A 24,582-nucleotide genomic window follows, 5' to 3' on the forward strand; every position below is an offset into this window, starting at 1 on the left:
TGACATCTACCAGATAGTCATAAAGTGGTTCCAAAGTCAAACTGTTTTTTACCTTAATGCAGTGGGAGCCATAGCTGCACAAGTGCTCCCATAGCACACGGCTTGCTAAGGGGGCACCTGAAGGAAGAAGGCGTAGACAATGCTAGCAGAGGACTGCCAAAGAGGAGGCAAGGGACAGTTCTGGGCAGTATCGTTGCACACAGCAGGTAAGTATAACTTCTTTTTTTTTTTTTAACTATATTTATAAGAGCAGTTTCCAACAACGTAAAACATAGCAGTAAAATAGTTATAGTATACCCAGAGTGCCATGGAATGTAGTAAAACTGCGCTGGTGGATGCACCCAACTGCAGGCATCCATCCTGAGACCTCTGGAAATAACAGATATCCCCGAAGTCCAGGAAAACAACACCAAGCTAAGAGCTTCATAATGATTGTGGACAGTGAAAGACATTGCTATAGCATTTTTCTCATTTTGTAGACAAAACCAGAAAGTATAACTTACTTTATTTTAATTTTAAAAATTGCCATTATTATCACTTTAATCTGGTTATACACCAGTAGAGTTTCAATTGGACATATGTATGAAAAATTGATCATCAGAGCATTCAATAGTACCATTATGGACTTGACAAATTTTGTATTAAACACCATTTGCTCCACTGCCATGCCAATTTTTCAAACTCTACATGTAATGTCAGATTCTACATGTGCATTACAATAAGTACTTTTGTTCAAGAGAAGTGTTCCATTCTTCTTCAAATTTGCTTTCTCACTATGGTTGAAAACAATTGTCAGTCGACCCCATCACCAATTATGTATTACAAGATATTGGGGTTTATTTACTAAAGCTGGTGAGTGCAAAATCAGGCTCACTTCTGCACAGAAACCAATCAGCTTCTAATCTCAGTTTGTTCAATTAAGCTTTGGCAATAAAACCTGGAAGCTGAATGGTTTCTATGCAGAACTGAGCCAGATTTTGCACTCTCCAGCTTCAGTAAATAAACCCCATTGTCTCCCAGTGGATGTGAGTCGCTTTCTGGTTTTAATACCCAATAAAGCAGCTGCGCCCCAATATTTTGACCACTTTTAATTAATCTTAAAGTGGTTGTAAACCTCGGACATGAAATATGAACAAAGCACATCCCCTTATAGTGCGTACATGTCTCAAGCAAGAGTACCAAGTGTAATTTCTGTATGCGGCTTTGTTCCTCTGCTATCAACATATGTTGCTTCTGACAATTTTTGCTGACACCAAGAAAAAAAAAGTGACAAGAGGAAGGACCTCCAGCAGATTGACAGCTTCAGCTCTGTTTCTGTGAGCTGTATGGAGGGGATGTGCCTCTTCCCTCCAATCAGCTCTCAGAGCTCTGTTCACTGAGCTCTGCAGTGTGTCATTTCAACTCTCTGCCCCTCTTTTCTGAACCCTCAGACAAGCTTTATAAATTCTGTACTTACTGTACGTATGTAGGAGGATTTCTTTCATCTGTATGTATCTCCTGAAGCCAGTCACTTCAGTGGGTATATGTAAGGGTTTACAGTCATGTTAAAGAAATACTAAAATAATGGAGGATACAGCAGTTTTTTTGTACTCTAACAAACTTTTAAGGGAGCTATCGTAAAAGAGGGAAAGGGGGAGTCTACTACTCTGACACCTTCAACTGTAGCCACAAATGAGAGCTTGGAAAATATGTGAAAAGAAAATCAAAGCTCCATCTTTTGGCAGCATATAAAAAAAATCTAGATAAAAATCTATTTACCTGACCAAAAAAAATTGAATGATGGGTACACTCCTGAGCTGGGCTGTGTGCATCCATAGACACACACACAGCATGGCTCAGCTAACCCCCGCCTCACAGGATTTGCCTGACAGAAGCAGGAGCCTATGACTCCTGCTGCTGTCAGTGTGTCCTGTGAGAGCAGCAGTGCTACAGATGGGATAGCGCTGGATCGATGAGAGGAGACAGGTAAGTGTTTAAGGAGGGCAGGAGGAACGAGTGGTGGGACATTTTTTACCTTAATGCAGGGAATGCATTAAAAAAGGTAAAAACAATTTTACCTTTAGAATCACATTAAACAATTACCATAGACGATACAATAAGAAGAATGTAGGATTCTTTCAGAGCAGTTTACTCTGGATAGGCGGTGGTCCTTTTCTGCATGAACACCTGGAATTTATTGCACAGCATGGATAAGACTCTAAGTTAGACTAATCAAACAAATGTGTTTACATGAACTTAGACCTGTAAGAGAATAAGTACTGCACAAAGTATAATTTGGAAACAACATGAATCTTTGCCCAGTCTATATTTGGACTTACATTTGGCAGCTTACCCAATGCATGAGAGGGAAAGAAGAGACTACTTAAGAGATGTTCCAGAATCAAAATACACAGTAACTACTGCTTAGTTACCCTTTTTATTTCCTTCACAATTTAAAATATATATTCCTTTAGGTAACATTATATTGTCTCGGAAAGCATTGAGGCAGTTATTTTCTCATGGCCTCATGCATACAAGCTTATAATACTAAGCAGCAATTTTCTGCCAGAATTTGGCAGTAAAAAATGCCTCCGATGTTACAGGCTTCATGCACACTAGAATTTTTTAAAGCTCCTAGAAGCCGTTATCAGCATTTTTTCTGCTCCTAGAAGCCAACTAGTGTTATGTGTCCACACTATTTTAGGCTAATAGCGCTTTTAAAACTACAGCATTTAGAAGCAGAAAATAAAAAATGTTTTTGTAGAGTTTTTGGAAACAATGAATGCTCCTAAACGCTACTAAGTCCATCCAGTTCAACCATAAAAAAAAAAAAAAAAAGTTATAATCCCATACCCACAGCTGATCCAGAGGAAGGTATGCCATGTACTGTAAAAATGCTAATAAAAGGCTAGCGCTCCAAAATGCTACTAAAAAACACTCCTAGAAGCTAAATAGTGTTATCCTATGTGTCCATGCACACTATTTTAAAGGCAAATTTGTCTTAATTAGATTATGTATCAAATTAAACAGTACATAGCAAGAAAATAGTAACAACATCGACAATGGAATGGGCAAAAAAAAACTCAGCAATATAGGTATCAGTATGAAGGGATATGAATCCAATGGGGATGAAGGGATATGAATCCAAATATGGATACAAGGGGGGCATCCCCAGACAGGCGATATTCAACAATAAGGAGATAATTCCATAAAACCAAGAGAATACACCCAGAGAGAAAAGGAGAGAAGAGAAAAAAAAAGGGGGGGGGGAGGAAAAAGGGAGATACCAGATGTAAAGATTTTGAAAGAAGAAAGGAAAGCAAAGGGAGAGGGTCGGGAGATGGACACGGCAACAAGTGGAGACAAGGTGACCATCCATCAGTATTCCAGCAGAATGATCCCACCGATCGCAACCCAATACAGACCGCAGGGCTACACCGAGGAACATGCTAGAATGAAAAAGACTCGGGGCAGTAGGGCACAACTCCATTAAGGCATGACAGGGGAACACAAATCTCATAAAGGCAAAGAGGAGGAGAAATGGAGCCAGACCGACCACAGCAACTTATGTTTATCGTAGGTATCATTAGCAAATGCCAGCATTTCCTCCATACGCATGGTATCATTAAGTACAGAGACCCACAGTGGAAGAGGCAGGGGAGTAGTTGATTTCCAAAAGAGAGGTATCAACTGGCGGGCCGCAGATAGAAAGACACGCAGCAAATGTTTCTTCTGCGTAGCCAGCAAGCCCGGTAGTATAGAAAGGAGAGCAATTTCCGGCGAGGGGGCCAAGGACTCACCATAGATCTTGTCATATATAGCAAAGACCTGTCGCCAGAAGGGTTGTATTAGGTCGCAATCCAATATGGAGCTGTGTACCAACAGCTTTAGTACAGCTGTGAGATGGGGAAACAGCTCTCATTGTTTGAACACTGATTGTGTGGAAGCAAATTAATGTTTTGACTGACATTCTGTGGTTTAGCCACAAGATGTCAGTGTTTTTCTAACAGCCTCAGACTGCATAGATATTTGTATATTCATGAAGAGGTGGAGTTTTCACAGAGTTGGAGTGAACAGGAAGAGGAGACTGGAGCCATGTTTTGAACGGTGCTGAATGAACGGGCTGTGTGAGCTGAGAATCCGATGACATCCAGGTGTGGGAGCTTCCCTCGGTAACCAGAGCTGCAGCTAAGTAAAGCTGATCGTGTCCAAGACCCTGATCCTGTTCAGAGAAAGGAAGATTGCTGCCAGTAATGCTGATGAGAGCAGAGGCACAACGCAGCATACACTGCAATATCGCAAGCTTGTTGGAGAGACATTTGTTCTGTTCAGTCACCAGCGGATGCAAAGCAGGCCCGGGTCGGTAAGATCGTGCACGCACCTCATTTCAGTGTTGGTGCCTATAGACTGAGTCCAGGCCTATAGTTAGTTAGGGTCTCTGTTTGTGTCAGGCCACAAGTGTTGTTACCGATTATTGGAAGGACTTCACAACGTAAAGTGACATTTCACATTGGAGAGCTGATAAAATCCTACAAACTCAAGCCAGACTGGCGTTTTGCTCAGAAGGAATACTCAGGCACGTGCTACAGGACCAGTTATGGGAGGGGGAATACTGTAGATTTGTGTAAGATTGTAAGCTGTTGTGCTGCACCGCAGGCTAGCCCATACCATACACCCATACACTGATTCCTGCTCTCTTAGGGTAATAACCAGTAAGGTGTGGCAGCTTAATTGTGCCCGCCAGTAGGTAAATTACTACACTTTCTACCTTCATCCATCAGAAGGCGCCGTGCTGTGCAGCACAAGGGTCTCAGCCTTTGGGCTGGGTGTATGTAAATTTATTGTATGTTTCCAGCATTTGTGGTTGTGTTTATTTGCCACATCTAAGTAAAATTCTGTTGTGGCAAAAGCTGGTGTTGGGGTTGCTTTCCTCGTTCGTGACTTCACTGCATCCTGGGGAGCCCACCCCGGTACACGGCTTACACAGCACCAGCATAGATTAGATGTAGAAGGAAATATTCTGTGTAGGGAGAGGGGGTCCCTGTACCATCGAGAAAGGAGCTTAAAGTTCTTTTCTTGTGAATAACAAGAAATAGACGATTTATGAGTGAAGTGGAACGACGTGGACCAGTCTGCAGCCGAGATGTTCTTACCTATATCTCGACCCCACGCCTTGGTGTAGGGAGGGAGATCGGAATGAAGAGCATTGTGCAGTACTTTATATAGGGAGGCTAGGACATGTCTAGGCATATTAGAGAGGGAGCACAGCAGCTCAAACTCAGTAAGTGGACGATGAATGTCAGAAGAAGAGTGTAGGTGTTTGCAAAATGTGGATAAATGTAAAGTGTTCAGCCAATCCCCAGATCCGCCTCAAAGGAGCGGAAGACCTGATTGAGGGCAAATAAAGTCTCGAGCTACGGGCCATAAGGTGCACGTAAAAGGGACCGATGACAGAAGAGCCCAACCCCTGAGGAAGAGCAGGGTTGTCAAATAGGGGTGAAAAGGGAGAGGGATCAGACGATAAAAGAGCAACAATGCCCCGTTGGTACCACAATCTCAATACAGCCACAGTCAATGGGGACAGGCCGAGAAAACGCCGGTGGTCTCGACTATAACCCCACGGCAAAGCCCAAAGGTCAACCGGAGACAAATCCTGTTCAATCATACAAGAGGCTTTATGGAAGGGCCTGGGAAACCAGTCAAGCATCCGGGCTAGCAGTGTGGCTCTATAGTATAGTTCGAAGTCTGGTAAACCTACTCCGCCTCCGGATTTCGGGTACGTAAGTACCCTATATTTTAACCAAGAGAAACCTTGGTGCCAAATAAATCTACTTGAAAGGGAACATAGGGAAAGGAAGAAACTCTTAGGGACAGTAATTGGTACAGTCTGGAAAACGTATAGTAACTTCGGTAGGGTATCCATTTTGAGGGTGTTGATGCAGCCGAACCAGGGCAAAGCCGAAGCACCCCAGGACGCCAGATCCTTTCGGATACGAGAAAGCAAGGGTAAGTAATTAAGGGAATACAGAGCAGTAAGGTGAGCAGGAATCATAATCCCTAGATACTTAAAAGCCTTTGGGCGCCATTGAAAAGAGAAATTGGAGCATAATATTAAAGTAAATATGCCAAATAAATAATCAAATAGATCATCAATCAATAATAAATATAAAATATACAATCCCCCTACCCTAAATCACAAACATAATAAATTCCAAAAAGAAAAATTTAAATCCCAAGATGATAACAGCAGACCTTGCTGTTTCCTCGCTGCTGATTTTGTACCGTTTGGATTCGATCTACACATACATGACCCGGCTCATCTAGACCACGCTTCTGCATGACCGTCCTGTTTCCAGACTCCACATTGCAACTTGGCCGTCCTGACCGGCTCCTGCTAAGCACCAGTCTCATTCCCGCTTTACCTACAGTGGTGCACCACAAGTACCAGCAAGCCTGTTCTGCCTACAGTTCTGCTCATGATGGAGTACACTGTGGGAAGACATCCGGATTGCTAGTGTGGATTGACCTAGGTGGTGTGATGAAGTCATGGTAATCCTTGTGGATATCTGCAGGAGGGCTTATTCCATCATGTAACTCTTGGATTAACATTAAGGCGAGATTTATTGGTGATATTGGTAAGGGTACCCACTCCTTACTTTAAATAGAAGTGCACACTGGGTTGTGTGATTTGTGGCACTGAAGAGTGGTTCACATACATGTTTTTCACCATCATTTTTTTTTTTTTTCTCTCACTTGTGTGATTATCACCAGAGTGACCTCACATGTTATTGTGATTTGCTAAAGGATAATGCACTATGTATTGTTTTTATTTTTATTTTTGAGGTAATCCAGCCTGTGCAAGTCGTTGGGAGACTCTATACACTTGGACTTAATTTTGGATGCACTAATTTATTTCACAAAAAGGACATTTGATTTATTTGTGTGGTATATATTATCATCTTGGGATTTTAATTTTTCTTTTTGGACTTTAATTGAAATTTATTATGTTTGTGATTTAAGGTAGGGGGATTGTATATTTTATATTTATTATTGATTTATGATTTGATTATTTATTTGGCATATTTACTTTAATATTGTTTGCATCTCCAAGGGTGGAGGTGGAGATTATGCTTTAAGGGGATTGAGTATTGATTATTTAGGTATTGGTAGTGATTTATTTATTAAATTGGAGCGTAAGTTCGCCAACACATGGACAGGTAACGATATGTTCAAGGCCTCTGTTTTAGAGATATTAAGTTTGAAGTTACTGAAGAGACCGAATCTGCGGAATTCATGAAAAAGACTGGGGAGAGAGATAAGTGGTTGTTGGATGTATACTAAAAGGTCATCTGTGTATAAAGACAGTTTGTGATGCGCGGAGGGGGTGCGGATGCCCTAAATAGAGTCATTCGCTCGTATGGCTCTCGCAAGATGTTCCATTACCAAGACAAAAAGAAGAGGCGAGAGTGGGCAACCCTTTCTAGTCGCATTCGAAATAGGAAAGGATGAAGAGACCGTACCATTCACCAGGACAGACGCTGAGGGGCGAGAATAGAGGGACATAATCCGAGCGAGGAAGGTAAGATGTAAAAAACGCCAATCAACGCGATCAAACACCTTCACAGAGTCAAAGGAAAGAAGGCAAGCCTTTAAGCCATGTTGTTTGATATACGATGGATAGTTTTAGAAGTATTATCCCTAGCTTCACAACCTGGGACAAAACCAACCTGATCACAATGGACCAAGGTTGGTAAAAAAGGGGAGAGGCGGTTTGTCAAAAGCTTAGCAAAAAGCTTAACATCTAAGTTAGGTAGAGAGATTGGGCGGTAGCTACCGCAAAGAGAAGGGTCTTTATCCGGCTTCGGGATAACCGAAATGTTGGCGGACAAAAAGGCTGAAGAAGGCACATTCAGATCGTCGATGATATTAAAAGCTTGGCCAAAAGCGGGGCAGCAAATGTGAGGGGTAAACCCGTCCAGGCCCAGGCACTTACCAGTTTTCAGGGCCTTGATCGCCCCAAGGACTTCAATAGTCGAGAAGGGCTCATCCAGATCCAATGCATCCTGAGCATCTAGGACAGGCATTGCCGTCTCCGTAATGCATTGGGACATAGCCGTAAGAGAAGAAGCGGGAGGAGCATCAGTATGCATTGAGGATAGATTATAGAGTCGAAAATAGTAACGCTCAAACGCGGATGAAATTCCCCAATTATGCTAAAGTTTAGTATTGTCAGGCTCCTTGATGTGCTGGATCAGATGACGGGATGGGCGGGGGTGGAGTATACGTGCCAGGTGTTGACCACATTTATTTGCTAGGGAGTAGTGCGTGTTGCGTGCTTTGTCCCGTGCAACAAGAAAGGAGGAATCTAAAAGTTGGAGTAAATCTCTGCGAGCATTAGTTAAGTCCACCATAATCATGCACACTATTTTAGGCTAGTAGCGTTTTTCAAGCTTCAGCATTTAGAAGCAGAAAATAATTGTTTTTGTAGAATTTTTGGGAGCGTTTTTCGAGCAGAAAAAAATGCTGAATGCTCCTAAACGCTACTAAAACGCTCCTAACAGCCTTTCTATTTTTTTTTTCTCCCCTACATGCTAATAAAAGACGTGCTCCAAAATGCTCCTAAAAAAAAGCTAATACCAGCTTTTTTTATCCTGTTTTTTTCCAACGTTTTTGAGCTTTAAAAAGACACTAGTGTGCATGGAGCCACAGTAAGTGTGAGCATTTATGCACATATTGGCACGTTTATGCACAGCTGTGGGTCCCAGTAAAGTGATTACGCAGGCTCTGCACCCTGTATGGCTGTGTGCATGAGACCCAGCAATGCCCAATTGTTCATTAATATTATCATACTTGAGATGGCCATATTTTTCTTGGAGTAGGCTGTGTGTGTTGTTGCGTCTAGTCTGCAGCCCTCCATCCTGCCGTTCTCTACCCTTCCTGCCTCTCTGTTGCCTGGCAGCTGACATGACATGCCCTCAGTCTGTTTCTGGACTACGCTGTGCCTGCTCTGTTGCCTGCGTTAACCTTAGATTGTCTCTGGATAACACTATACTCTATTGCGTGCCAAGACCAGCACCAACCACTGGTCTTTCATACAGATACTTAACTACAGTGCTACGGCTCACACCAGACCCTCCCGAAGATCAAAGGTATTTTTTTCTCTTATCCGATCCCTGGCCATCAGGCCACAAACTGCAGCATTGTGTACCAAGACCTTGGGGCAAGGCCTGTGTGTCTTAAAGTATAGCTTTATCCCAAACAAAAAAGGTATTGCCTTGAGTGGAGAGAGATTCGAACACCTGTCAGATTTGAATTGCTTTCTGTGCCCCTATTAGGGAGATTCACCCTCTCAAGATTCTAGATCTCTCTCCTGTTTATCATTATCACAGAGCATGAATGAAGGGGTGAGTTGTCACAGGACAGTTCTGGTGACAGCAAAGAATTCCCCTACTTTAGAGGGATTTCCTCTCATGTCCTGTTTTGGCTATAGGACAGGAAGTGAAGAGAAATCTAACCAATTGGGACACATAGAACCTATGGGTTTCCAAAAGTTAGCTTTAATGTAAGGACAGAAGAACTAGGATATGAAGCAGAGAGCAAGAGGAAAGATAAAGAAAGATAAGGCAAAACACAAAAATAATTATTTTTTAGGAGGCAGTGGATTTGGTTTGAGTGGAAATGGTTTGGAGTTTTGAATTAGCTGGAGTATATACTTATTCACATTGTGTGTCACCATATATCAGCCAGCAGATCTCGGTATTCCTGAGAATGTGTGAAGTCAAACCAGTAGAACCAGATTTTGTAAAAACAGTCCTCTATTTTTAAGGGTGGCTGTTAATTCCTACAATGCCTTTAACACGTTATACAGTATTGGTACACAAGAGACTCAAGGGGGAAGAAGATGTAGTCTTTTATGCGTTTTTTTTACAAAAAGAGATAAAACTCTACACTCTTTGGTTCACTACAGACATGGCTCTCCCCTTTAGTCATCAATAGTGGTTTGGTTTGCAAATTTTATATTGAGTGCTTAAAGGATTAGTTCACCTTTAAAAAAAAACTGTCTATGCAGGTAGAGGGTGTTTGCAGATAAACTGTGCACCTCTGACTAAAGTTGAATAACTTCCTTGCTATAGGTGTAGGCCATTTACATACCTCCTGTAGCCTGACTGGAGTACTCCCAGGATGCTGCTAGGACGTTGCCAAGTGAGGCCTAGTCATTACTGCTCACCTCCACCATCACAGGAGTGAGCTTTTTCAAAACCCCACACATGCACCCTCTCTCCACTGATGCAATAGCTCTGAGCTCAGCTTTTGAAAGCTCATGGTGAAGGTGAGTAATGACTAGGCAACGTCCTGGGAGGATTCCAGCCAGGCTTCAGGAGGTACATACAGTTGTGTTCAAAAATAATAGCAGTCAGACATCACTAACCTGATCAATCACTGTTTTTGGTAGAAAAGATATTTCTACATGGCAAATAATTGACTAGCAGGTGTAGTAGAGTAATAGAAATCCAACAGACCCAACAGTCATGACATGCATGCTGCTGATTCTGTGTAATTGAATCACTAATTGAAAGGGGCATGTTCAAAATAATAGCAGTGTGGAGTTCTATTAGTGAGGTCATTCATTCTTTGAAAAACAGGTGGCAATTATTGCCCTTATTTAAGGAAGGAAGGCAGCAAATGTTGTACATGCTGGTTACAGTGCATTTCTCTCTGAAATTGAGGAAAATGGGTAGTTCCAGACATTGTTCAGAAGAACAGCGTACCTTAATTAAAAAGTTGATTGGAGAATGGAAAACATATAAAGAAGTGCAGAAAATGATAGGCGGCTCAGCTAAAATGATTGCAAATGCTTTAAAATGGCAACCAATACCTGAAAGACATGGAAGAAAGCGAAAACTACCATTCGAATGGTTAGAAGAATAGCCAAAATGGCAAGGACTCAGCCAACAATCAGCTCCAGGAAGATCAAAGAAGGTCTAAAGTTACCTGTGAGTGCTGTTACAATTAGTATACGCCTATGTGAAGCCAAGCTATCTGCAAGAAGCCCCCGCAAAGTCCCACTGTTGAAAAAAAAGACATGTGCTGAAGAGGTTCCAATTTGCCAAAGAGCACATTGACTGGCCTAAAGAGAAATGGCGCAACATTTTGTGGACTGATGAAAGTAAGATTGTTCTTTTTGGGTCTAGTGGACGGAGACAGTTTGTCAGACGACCCCCAAACACTGAATTCAAGCCACAGTACACTGTGAAGACAGTGAAGCATGGTTGCGCAAGCATCATGATATGGGGATGTTTCTCATACTACGGTGTTGGGCCTATTTATCGCATACCAGGGATCATGGATCAGTTTGAATACATCAGAATACTTGAAGTGATCATGCTGCCTTATGCTGAAGAGGAAATGCCCTTGAAATGGGTGTTCCAACAAGACAACGACCCCAAACACACCAGTAAACGTGCAACATCTTGGTTCCAGACCAACAAGATTGACGTTATGGAGTGGCCAGCCCAATCCCCGGATCTTAATCCAATAGAAAACTTGTGGGGTGACATCAAAAATGCAGTTTCTGAGGCAAAACCAAGAAATAGAGAAGAACTGTGGAATGTAGTCCAATCATCCTGGGCTGGAATACCTGTTCACAGGTGCCAGAAGTTGGTTGACTCCATGCAACACAGATGTACAGCAGTTCTCAGAAACAGTGCTTATACAACTAAATATTAATTAAGTGATTCAAAGGAAAGCAAAATCTTCAAACATTTTTCAGTTTATATAGTGAATGTTTGAGTTTGTAAAGAATACAAACACTGCTATTTTTTTGAACAGTCTAATATTCACTTTTCTTCAATTTTTTTTAGAGGAACAACACAAATTTGATATATTTTTCTTCATGTTTTGATTTGGAATAGAATCTGTAGTGTTGCCAATGCATTTGTGTGTATGGAAATAAAAGCTATTAGAAGGATTTTCAGCTATATTAACTTTTTTCAACACACTGCTATTATTTTGAACACAACTGTAAATGGCCTACACCCATAGCATTGGCATTATTCACCTTTAATCAGAGCTGCACAATTTCCTTTTTTTATCTACTTATCTGCATAGGCAGTTTTTGTAAAGGTGAACTAACCCTTTAAGGCAGCGGTTCTCAACCTGGGGGTCGCGACCCCTTTGGGGGTCGAACGACCATTTCCCAGGGGTCGCCTAAGACCATCGGAAAACACATATTTCCGATGGTCCTAGGAACCGAGACACCGCTGCTCTCTCCGGCGATGTGTGGGCGGGATGATATGCTGCCCCTGTCACTGCCTCCTCGCCGCTGATTGGCCACCAGAACTGTAGCTCAGGAGAGGCACACAGGCGGCCAATCACCGGCGAGAAGGTGGAGCTTGGAGAGGAGGAGCCGAGCGGCAGCGCGCGGAGATCGAAGAAGATCGAGGGAGCTGCAGGAACGAGTGAAGAGAGAGGCCAGAGAAGGAAGACAGCTGACAGGTAAGTGCAAATTTTGCTGCTGCAGCCAGGTATGCAGGCTGTAGATGGGAGAGGGAGAGAGTGAGCCCAGGCTGGAGCAGGAGTCAGCAAGGTAAGTATCATTGGTGTCAGTGGGAGGGATAGTGCCCCATCATTTGTGTCACTAATACCAACGATGGGGCACTATTCCTCCCCCCACTGACACCAACGATGGGGCACTATTCCTCCCCCCACTGACACCAACGATGGGGCACTATTCCTCCCCCCACTGACACCAACGATGGGGCACTATTCCTCCCCCCACTGACACCAACGATGGGGCACTATTCCTCCCCCCACTGACACCAACGATGGGGCACTATTCCTCCCCCCACTGACACCAACGATGGGGCACTATTCCTCCCCCCACTGACACCAACGATGGGGCACTATTCCTCCCCCCACTGACACCAACGATGGGGCACTATTCCTCCCCCCACTGACACCAACGATGGGGCACTATTCCTCCCCCCATTGACACCAACGATGGGGCACTATTCCTCCCCCCATTGACACCAACGATGGGGCACTATTCCTCCCCCCACTGACACCAACGATGGGGCACTATTCCTCCCCCCACTGACACCAACGATGGGGCACTATTTTTCCCCCCACTGACACCAACGATGGGGCACTATTCCTCCCACTAACGCCAATGATGGGGCACTATTCCTCCCACTGATACCAATGATGGGGCACTATTCCTCCCACTGATACCAATGATGGGGCACTATTCCTCCCACTGACACCAATGATGGGGCACTATTCCTCCCACTCATACCAATGATGGGGCACTATTCCTCCCACTCATACCAATGATGGGGCACTATTCCTCCCACTCATACCAATGATGGGGCACTATTCCTCCCACTCATACCAATGATGGGGCACTATTCCTTCCACTGACACCAATGATGGGGCACTATTCCTCCCACTAATACCAATGATGGGGCACTATTCCTCCCACTGACACCAATGATGGGGCACTATTCCTCCCACTCATACCAATGATGGGGCACTATTCCTCCCACTGATACCAATGATGGGGCACTATTCCTCCCACTCATACCAATGATGGGGCACTATTCCTTCCACTGACACCAATGATGGGGCACTATTCCTCCCACTGATACTAATGATGGGGCACTATTCCTCCCACTGACACCAATGATGGGGCACTATTCCTCCCACTGATACCAATGATGGGGTACTATTCCTCCCACTCATACCAATGATGGGGCACTATTCCCCCCACTGATACCAATGATGGGGCACTATTCCCCCCCACTGACACCAATGATGGGACACTATTCCTCCCACTGACACCAATGATGGGACACTATTCCTCCCACTGACACCAATGATGGGACACTATTCCTCCCACTGACACCAATGATGGGACACTATTCCTCCCACTGACACCAATGATGGAGCACTATTCCTCCCACTGACACCAATGATGGGGCACTATTCCTCCTACTGACACCAATGATGGGGCACTATTCCTCCCACTGACACCAATGATGGGGCACTATTCCTCCCACTGATACCAACGATGGGACACTATTCATCCCACTGACATCAGTGATGGGGCGCTAGTCCTCCCACTGCAAAATTACAGTTATGAAGTAGCAACGAAAATAATTTTATGGTTGGGGGTCACCACAACATGAGGAACTGTATTAAGGGGTCGCGGCATTAGAAAGGTTGAGAACCACTGCTTTAAGGTCTCAGCAGCAATGAAAGAAAAACATACTACAGTTTGTTGGTACTGTAGCACCCTCTTAGTTAGGAAATTTTAGGTTTAGGCTGGGTAGTAGTCAGCCCAGTTTGATTTGTGATATTGTGAATTTGGTTTCTCCCTAAGCTCAGGTTTGTGGTCTCTCACTGTTACCAGTAGGGGCCAGATCACCAGGTGAAGACAGAAGGAAAAAGCGGGTTGAGCTATGTTCGCTAGTTACTTATCTGTATTTTTGTATTTAATTTGGAAAAAACTATTAAAATCTATTGAAAAAGAGAAAAAGAAAACTGCATCACCACATCTAATGATTATTAAGCTGCAAAATATTACATTTTTGATTTTGGATTTAATTCCGCTTTAATCCCTTTTACTGTAATATAGTCTAGTACACTGAGAAGGCCCAAATTACCTATTGAATAGGTATGTTATGCAAATACAGCACAGGTCAGGTCTGCAGATAACATCATCAGGCTCAAATCTCTGCAGACTTACCCTGGTGAAATGCTTTGCAGCTCTAACTTGTGCAGAGTATATATGACAGCTGTGTTCAATTTAGAGATTATTGTAAATCAGAAATCCATCATCTTTTTGACACAGTTCTTCACCCACATGAACAAGACTTAAAAGAACACTTGTCAGGATAGGAATATGTGGGCTGCCATTGCTGATTTTCTTTTGAATACAAACCACTTGCCTGTCTCTGGCTTTAAGACATTTTTTGTCACTTACTGGAAAAAAGCAGGTGTCAAGTGATATCACAGTGAGTTACAATATTTGATCTGTAGATTTGTTCCAGACTAGTAATTTAGAATGCATTAAAGTGAAATGTTACCCGTTATCTAGACACTAAATAAGGGAAAACCTCTCTAGTATGGACACAGACAGAAATAATAGACTCTAATCCTTCCCTCTTTTGGATAGATTGGCTTCAATTCCAATAAGTTCATCAATCTAATTAGTCAGTTCAGAATTCCATGTTTTAGAAATGTTGTTATACTCCATACTAGAGTCTTATCATTTCTCTTCAAACATAATGTAACAGATATGCTTTTTTTGTTCTTGGGTTTAGACTACAATGTTCTTGTCTATGTTGCAGATTTCTGGTTAAAGTTATCAGCAGGACATGATGTGAGGGGAAATCTCTTTGTCAGAGCCGCAGATAGCAGTACACATAGACAGAAGTCCTATCCCTTCCCCACTCTATTTCAACTGTTTTGCCTTGGCATAAAACAGACAGAAGAAGTCCTATCCCTTCTCCACTCTACCAAAATTGTTTGGCTTGACATACACATTAAGGCTTCATTCACATGTACAGCTAAAGGATGACAAAACCAGTGAGCCATGGTGTTACTGCCCCCCCTACAGCAAAATTTAAACAAAATGTCACATTTGGCAGGTGTTATCTTGTTTGAATGCCATCAATGCAAGTTTATGGGGTGTGGTAGTGTGGCATTTACAGGGTTACATCAGGTAGTAAAGAGACAACATCATGCCTTCATACACCCTGTCAAATGTCCTCTTTAGAGGGTACTGCAAGTGTGCACAACCCCTAAGATTAAAGATAACCCCTCATCTAGAAATAAAAAAATGGAGAATGCAATAAGTAATACACGGTGTACTTTTGTTCATTTAGTCCTGAGATTTACCCTAGGTTCCCACCTAAGCGTTTTCTGCAGCGTTTTGCAGAAACGCAGTAAAGTCCAGATTGCCTATGGGACATGTTCACATCTGCGTGTTTTCACCCAGTGCGTTTTTTGGAAAGGGCCTTTGTTGAACACAAAAAGTTGCGTTTTTGGTTCTATAGACTTCAATGAAAATGCTGCAGAAAAGTATGTAGTGTGTTTTTGCCGCGTTTTTGATGCATTTTGCATTTTAAATCTGCCTAGCAACAAAAAAAAAAAATGAGAAAAAAATAAAAAAACACCCTTCAAAATGCATCCAAACCGTGGCAAAAACGCATAAAAAAAAAACCACAGGTGCAAAATCGTAATGCAGAAACGGCTCAAACACAACCTGCCTGCATAGGTGTGAACCTAGCCTTACACAGTTTTGCCAAACAGACCTGATATTTATCTGCTGCAATTTCACTTTCACTTACAGGTCTCCTCCCCACTCTGTTACTAGACAGTTAAATAAGAAGCAGCACACTGATGAGCTTATCTATATGCTACTTCCTACTATCAGCATGCTTCTTGCACTGCAGCACAACTGACTTGCTCCCTGTGCTGCTTCTCCCGGTTCTAGAAAAGAACCAAGCACCCTTGGCACTCTGCAACTTGACATTGCACCTCACTACTGCCCAGCACACCTACAACTGAACCCCTGACTCTGAATTACTGGCCTCCCAACAGACCAGACACTCTGCCTCAACGCCACCTAGAAACTCTGCCACTCCTTTCTTTTGTCACCTTTGCAGGTAAATGCTGAATGAAGGAGGGGCTGAGCGTGGAAATCTTTGGTTCCTTGCCCACTTCCTTCTCAAGGCAACACTACCTTCTCTCTCCATGCTGCCTGTATAGGCCAATCAGTCCTCCAGCCTCTGGGGGAGCCCTGCACATTGTGACTGTTTCCAGAGGAAGTGTAAAGAAGTGCGCACATCTGGGCTGGGGAGAAGAGGAAAGCCAAACACTGACATTGTATTATAAACCTGCCTACAGCCCCCCTTACTACTGGACCCTTCTAACATAGCAAACATTTACTAAAAGGCCAACAGTGTATTCTCTAATTTTTTTACTTTCAAGGTAAGCAGTTTATGCCAAACACAACACCACTAATTATCACTCTATTAGACAGACTCCATGCGCACGGGGCGTTTTAATAACGCTGGTAACGTTAGTTGTGTTATCTCACATTAAAAATGTGAGTTTTTCAGCATTTTTTAGCATTTTTGTATTAGCGTTTTGCTGGGTTTTTTGGGTCAAAAATGCTGGTTTGACGCAATTTACCGTGTTTACCGCGTTTTTCAGCATTAGGGCGTTTTTACAGCTAAAAAAACTCCTCTAGAAACCCACTAGTTCTGGGGGGTTTTTCCAGCCAAAAAAACGTTGATTACAGTCTGTGTGTGCATGGACACATAGGATAACATGCTGGGGAGTTTACTGGCTGTAGAAAAAACATCAAAAGTCAAAAACAGCAGCTGTAAAAACATCTAGTGTGCATGAGAACTAACACTTCATTTTTTTCTTGTATTCTTCTTTTACAATAAATTACAAGTTCATAGGATGAAATTCTGAAAAACATTAATTTATATTACAATGTTTCTGGAAGTATTTAAAAACATTACTGATAAATGAGGCCATTGTCACTCCATTTAATAAATCGCAAATCATTATTACCCAAGGTGTTCTCTTCATTGCCTGACAGCTGGGCCCACTGCCATCTCCATGTGTAAATGAATAGACATTATCTGCTGAGCCAGCAGTCTCATGTACATATACAGATTGATGCTGTTCAGCCGCAGCGCTGCTAAATGCTGGGAAAATTACTGTACTGACAAAGCTGTGCCTGCAGGCCAGTTTTCACTATAACAATCTATCCAAATATCTCCAAGTAAGATGACACTTCCTAAAATATTAATTGAATTTATTTTCCTTTGCCAAAATAGCTCATATGATTTTGGATAATTAGCAGTAAAGCAATCCTTCTGCCTTCTCTGTAATGGGACAAAAGTAATGGAAAAATAATGATTCTTAGGGGCATCACAAGTGCTCTTAAAGGGAACATGTGCTCAGACTACAGACATCAAAGTATTTACATATTCTTAGCAAGCAGTAAAAGATTTCTAATGCCCCTTTCACCCTTTAGGTTCATGGGAATGAATGCAATAAGTTTGTGCCCAGGTCCACTTTTACTGGCTTTAGATGTGGATGGATAGAGGCAGACATGTGTTCACTTACATTCGGCCACCCATAGGGATTAAATAGGTCTGTATTTTCCTCAATCACAAGATGGAGGAAAAAATCAGAATGGACATGGATATCACATAAGCGACATCCATTTCCGTTCTGATCAGACTCAAGAGGAGCCTGTGTGAGAGAAACCTAAAACAAGCAACCCCGACCCTTGTAGCTGCAGGCACTGTGGAGAAATTAATCTTGAAATTTTAAAGCGAGGCATTGAAATTGCAGCTTTTCTCCCCTTCACCCTTGTTCACGCATGTGGCAGGTTTTTATATGTCACCAATATGAATCGCTTTTTAGAGGCATTTTAAAGCTACGTCTGGAGATGATCAGGATATGATATGCTATCTTCCAAATGCTTTTGTTTTTTTAACACCAAGGGGCATTTTACATAGATATCCCACCAGGCTGTGCAGCAGCCACATCGCAACTGTGTCTGTGGCATACGGTTGCAGCATGGTTTGACAGGATTAAAATAAAAAATCAAAAACCATTTTATTTTTTATAGCATATCACAGTACCATTTACTTAAATGGAGCATGGTTGGCAAGCCGCACTGTCTACCAATCATGACAAACCATTTTAAATTTGATATACCACAAAACGGCCGCAGCAAAGCATACAAAAATTGCGGCAGAGGGACCTGTACTTCTTAATAGAACACAAGCGTAGTGACTTCACAGCACTTGTAGTCTATTGATACTTCCTCCAGCCCTGTAACCAAAAATCTGTACCTCTTTATAGCCTGGAGGCTAGCTAAATAATCTGCAAGAGCCTGTGCATTGAACTCACTATCCACTGATCACAGTTGCAATGCGTTTTTCAGGCTCAAATGCAAAAAAAACAAAACAAAAAAAACCCACAAACACTAGATGGACACAAGTCCGTCTAGTTCAACTAATAGAAAAAAATAAATAAATAAAACTCCATATACACAACCTTAAACCCCTATATTGATTTAAAGTACAGTGAGGAACAGAAGTATTTGAACACCCTGCGATTTTGCAAGTTCTCCCACTTAGAAATCATGGAGGGGTCTGAAATTCACATTGTAGGTGCATTCCCACTCTGTTTTAAAAACAAAATTCAGGAAATCACATTGTATGATTTTTAAAGAATTTATTTGTCTTGCACTGCTGAACATAAGTATTTGAACACCTGAGAAAATCAGTGTTAATATTTGGTACAGAAGCCTTTTTTTGCAATTACAGAGGTCAAACGTTTCCTGTAGTTCTTGACCAGGTTTGCACACACTGCAACAGGGATTTTGGCTCACTCCTCCACACAGATCTCCTCTAGATCTGTCAGGTTTCGGGGCGGTCGCTGAGCAACACGGAGTTTCAGCTCCCTCCAAAGATGTTCTATTGGATTTAGGTCTGGAGACTGGCTAGGCCACTCCAGAACCTTGATATGCTTCTTACGGAGCCACTCCTTGGTTATCCTGGCTGTGTGCTTCAGGTCGTTGTCATGTTGGAAGACCCAGCCACGACCCATCTTCAATGCTCTGACTGAGGGAAGGAGGTTGTTGCTCAAAATCTCACAATAAATGGCCCCATTCATCCTCTCCTTAATACAGTGCAGTCGTCCTGTCCCCTTCGCAGAAAAGCACCCCTAAAGCATGATGTTACCACCCCCATGCTTCACAGTAGGGATGGTGTTCTTGGGATGCAACTCATCCTTTTTCCTCCAAACACAACGAGTGAAATTTAGACCAAAAAGTTCTACTTTGGTCTCATCTGACCACATGACTTTCTCCCATGCCTCCTCTGGATCATCCAGATGGTCATTGGCAAACTTCAGATGGGCCTGGACATGTGATGACTTGAGCAGGGGAACCTTCCGTGCAATGCATGATTTGAAACCATGACGGCGTAGTGTTCTACCGACAGTGACCTTTGAAACTGTGGTCCCAGCTCTCTTCATGTCATTGACCAGCTCCTCCATTGTAGTTCTGGGCTGATTCCTCACCTTTCTTATCATCAGTGATACCCCACAAGGTGAGATCTTGCATGGAGCCCCAGTCCGAGGGAGACTGACAGTCGTCTTTAGCCTCTTCCATTTTCTAACAATTTCTCCAACAGTTGATCTATTTTCACCAAGCTGCTTGGCAATTGCCCCGTAGCCCTTTCCAGCCTTGTGGAGGTCCACAATTTTGTCTCTGGTGTCTTTTGACAGTTCTCTGGTCTTGCCCATGGTAGTAGTTGGCGTCTGACTGACTGTGTCTTTAAAGAGCTCAGACAAGTGCTACTAAGTTAGATTAATGAGTGGAGTAGAGGTGGACATTTTAAAGGCACAGTAACAGGTCTTTGAGAGCCAGTATTCTTGCTGTTTCTTAGGTGTTCAAATACTTATGTTCAGCAGTACAAGACAAATAAATTCTTTAAAAATCATACAATGTGATTTCCTGAATTTTTTTTTAAAATTCTGTCTCTCAGAGTGGGAATGCACCTACAATGTGAATTTCAGACCCCTCCATGATTTCTAAGTAGGAGAACTTGCAAAATCGCAGTATATGTAAATACTTTAAATGTCCTTAGTCTGGATAAAGGTACATTTTAAATCAAAGCAAGTAGTATACTAATTTATAGTGAAGTATGTAAATACACAATGGAGATGATTTAAAAACTGGAGAGAGCAAAATCTGGCGCAGTTGTGTATGGTAGCCAATCAGCCTCTAACTCCAGCTTGTTCAATCAACCACTTGCCTACTGGGCACTTATACCCCCTTCCTGCCCAGGCCAATTTTCAGCACTGTCGCACTTTAAAATGACAATTGCGTGGTCATGCGACACTACCCATATGAAATTTTTTTCACACAAATAGAGCTTTCTTTTGGTGGCATTTAATCTCCGCTGGGTGTTTTATTGTTTGCTCTATAAAAAAAGAGCAAAAAAATTTGAAAAAAAAAAAAAGTTAGTTTCTATTATAACATTTTGCAAACAAGTAATTTTTCTCCTTCTTTGATGTGAGTTGATGAGGCTGCACTGATAGACAGCACTGATGAGGTGGCACGGATAGGCAGCACTGATGAGCACTGATAGGAGGCACAGATGAGCTGGCACTGATGATGCTGCACTGATAGGCAGCACTGATGGGTGGCACTGATGGGCACAGGTGGGTGGCACTGATCATCAGTGCCCTAAAGATCAGTGCCGATCACTTCTCTGACAATTTCAGGTTATCAGCAGTTATCATTCCTGTGACAGCTTGAGGAAAGTACAGCCAATAACCGGCAACTGTATTTACTCAGTGATCTGTTGTGTCATTGGACACAACTGATCACGTGGTAAAAGGCTGCCATGATTGGCCGTTTACCGTATTAAGCGGTGTCTGGGTGTGTGCCACTGAGGGCAAGTTCTGGAATGACATCCATGGACGGTGTCCCAGAACCAGACAACCGCACTGTAGCCGTCCTTCGGCTATAGCGCGATAGGGAACTGGTTAAGCTTTGACAAAAAAAAACTTGAAGCTGTTTGGTTTCTATGCAGAGCTGCACCAGATTTTATACTCTCCAGTTTAACTAAATCCACTCCATTGTCTGGTTGTCGGTCACACTTGTGTAGCCCTGTCTGCAAAACTAGCAGGAGAGGAGTAGCATCATGGACCTGACTGTCATTTTACTATTTACAATGCTGCTCTTATTCACATTTGGGGAGAAGATGGAGAAGATTTTGTGTCTGATCCAGGACAGAGACAGTTTACAGGCACGGATGCTGAAGAGCTCCTATTACATAATATAAAGCAGCCAGTGTTAACCCCCCTCCATCCACTAGGTGATGCATTGAAGATGTGAATTGTTAGAGACTCTGGAGAGAGTGGGGAGGATTGTGGGAGGTATAGTTTCTCCAAACTGAACTGGCTTTAGATTCTGTGAGGAAAGACTTCAGCTTCCAGCAGCACTGTAGAGAGGAGGAGGGAGAGTGTTATAACGTGCCCAGGCTGAAAAAAGGAAGGAAAAAAAGACAACTGGCATAAAAACTGAGGCTGGAAGTGCACAGCGACACCTGAGTGAAAGATACAGTGGCAGCCATTCCAGAACATTACAGGGCACCCTGGGATGCTGGTTCAGCTTGGTGTTTAATTGAGGAACCGTACTCTGAGTACACTGACCTGGGCATACTTTGCCCAGTAAGCAGAAGGAGATCCCCTGCTGACACAGAGTTGGTGAGAGACCACTGGCCAATCCTGCACCACACCTTGATAAAAGAGGGACAAAGTTGTCTGCAAAAAATAAAGTTCCTGCTTCAGTTCTTAAAGAGTTTCTTTGCATCGGATCGCATAGAATAAATGTACCTTTCGAGGTGTTTGCAGTGCGCTTCCAAAAGTAGTACATGCACTTCTGGTACCATGCACTGAGATTTGAGCCCATTCAAAATGAATGGGCTCAAATTGCACAAAGCTAAATTGCACAGGAATGCATAGTGCGTTCATGGGCAAATCATAGTTTGAATTGGGGCTAAGGCAGCAATACAAGCTTCTTTTTCGTTTAATGGGTGGCCCTATTAGGCTCATCCCACCTGTTATTCTTCATTTGAAAAATCAAAGAAGCTAAGCAAAAAATTGTCGACCGAATCAGATGCAGCCGCTCTTCAAGCATTTCAAAGAACAATTTTCAATACAGACTGGAGAATACCTTTTAAAAAGATCACGCTCCTGTGTAAAGCTCCTTTACATCTTCACCAGCTCAGCTTCTAGCACTTGCAAATGTCTTAATGAGCTCCTGTACTGCTGTGCCTAGTGCAGATGACCTTTTTTAAAAATGTTACTGAGCCAAGAAGCACCTATGGAAAGGACATACGTCAGCAATGACAGGTCTTGGTGGTGATACCAAATCATATTTCCTAAACAAAACCTTAGTAGTCTTTGTCTTCCACTGGATGGAAAGTCTGAAAGCATTTTTGGATTGGCAAAAGCTACTTCAACCAAGGATGTAACTAAATCTGGCCATATACTATGCAAATATCCACTGGTTCCAATACCCTAGATCGGGGATTTGTTCATCTGTGCCATATTGCAGGCTGACTAAAATAATCGAATAGTGTATGCCCAGCTTCCTGAAAAATATGACAGCCCTGAAGCATGAACCTTCAAAAACAAGTCAGCTATGACAGCTTTATTATTTCTATCCTGACAAGTTCCATTGAAAACGACAGTATTTGGTTGGTCCTCTGCACATGTAATCATTTGTGTGCCTCACTTGTCCAATTTTTCTCAAACTGGGGCTTACATAATGTTAATCTTCAAATAATTATTTTTGATTTCCCAAAATTCTAAAAAGTGTTGCAAACCATGCAGGCATATATAAACAATAGAAATAGTGGCAATGGAAATAATAATAATAATAATAATGATAATACTTCAATGCATGGCTTTTTCATGTGAAAATGGATTTCTCCATCTGGTTTCTTAATGCCTATCATTTCCTGTAAAATGTATTTAACAAGTAGCATCCTGAGGGTAATAGCTCATTAATGGAAATAATAATTTCTAGGTATATCTCTATAAACTAGCGTGTACAGTATAACAGACTGTAGTGCTCATTTTCTACTGTACTACAACTAAAGTCACACATCTACAAAAGCTTATCTGTCAACGACAAAAATAAGTTGCCTAGTCTTTAGTGACAGGAAATGACTTTGTAGTGATGCGTATTGGCCAAGTAACTGTGATCATCTGACACGGACACCCTCCTATACACCAAAATCAATATATACACTTTTGTTCTTGAAAAAGTTATTGCAGTCACTAGAGTTAAACAGTTTGTCATTTCACCGACATTTTTATTTTAGTTTCAAATACATCAAATTAATTTTAACAAAAAACCTTTTGATTATATCAACTTGATGACACAACTAGGTGACATACTTTTAATACCTTTCAATCTTGCACTGGAAGAACCCACTAAACAAGTTCTTAAAATTTACTCACTACTACAGGTACAAGACAAAATACATAACCTATACAGTACTTACTACTACAGTCTTGCCACAAAGGTTACACAGTGAACCTCCAGTATTTTTGCAGGTCACTTACATTTTTTTTTAAATTGTGCTTAAAGAATAACTAAAGGCATAACTTTGTTTTAGTTTTGGATAGAGTGGAGAAGGATTAGAAAACCTATTTTTATTGCTGTCTGTGCCCCGTTATAAAGATTCATCTTCTTTATTTGTCTTGGTTACCATTATCACCGAGTGTGAAAGTAAGCCCCAGTTCACATATATGCGGCCGTGTTTGGTGCGGCCACGAGAGCCCATTCATTTGAATGGACTCCCGTGCCCCGTGACACTCAGGGAAGAAGTCCCTGCACTTCTTCCAAAAACACAGCCTGCACAGGAACCTCGGTTCCCAGTACGGTTGCGTTTTCCAGTGCGGGCAGCATGCTATTAAAACAAATGGCACCCACCCGCGAGTCCGCATTCCTCTGTGCGTGCGGTACAGCTGCACGGATTT

At 42.4% G+C, this 24,582-nt stretch overlaps 1 protein-coding gene across 1 annotated transcript in view; it reads right to left on the reverse strand.

The window, feature by feature from the left end:
- DGKA (diacylglycerol kinase alpha) overlaps positions 1-24,582 on the reverse strand; it is a 261,031-nt gene that overhangs the window by 201,195 nt on the left and 35,254 nt on the right. The gene's annotated exons all lie outside the window — the stretch shown is intronic.

Source organism: Staurois parvus, unplaced genomic scaffold (assembly GCF_062004578.1).
Source record: "Staurois parvus isolate SC_StPar_1 unplaced genomic scaffold, SC_StPar_1.0 ptg000017l, whole genome shotgun sequence".
In the NCBI taxonomy this organism is placed as follows: Eukaryota; Metazoa; Chordata; class Amphibia; order Anura; family Ranidae; genus Staurois; species Staurois parvus.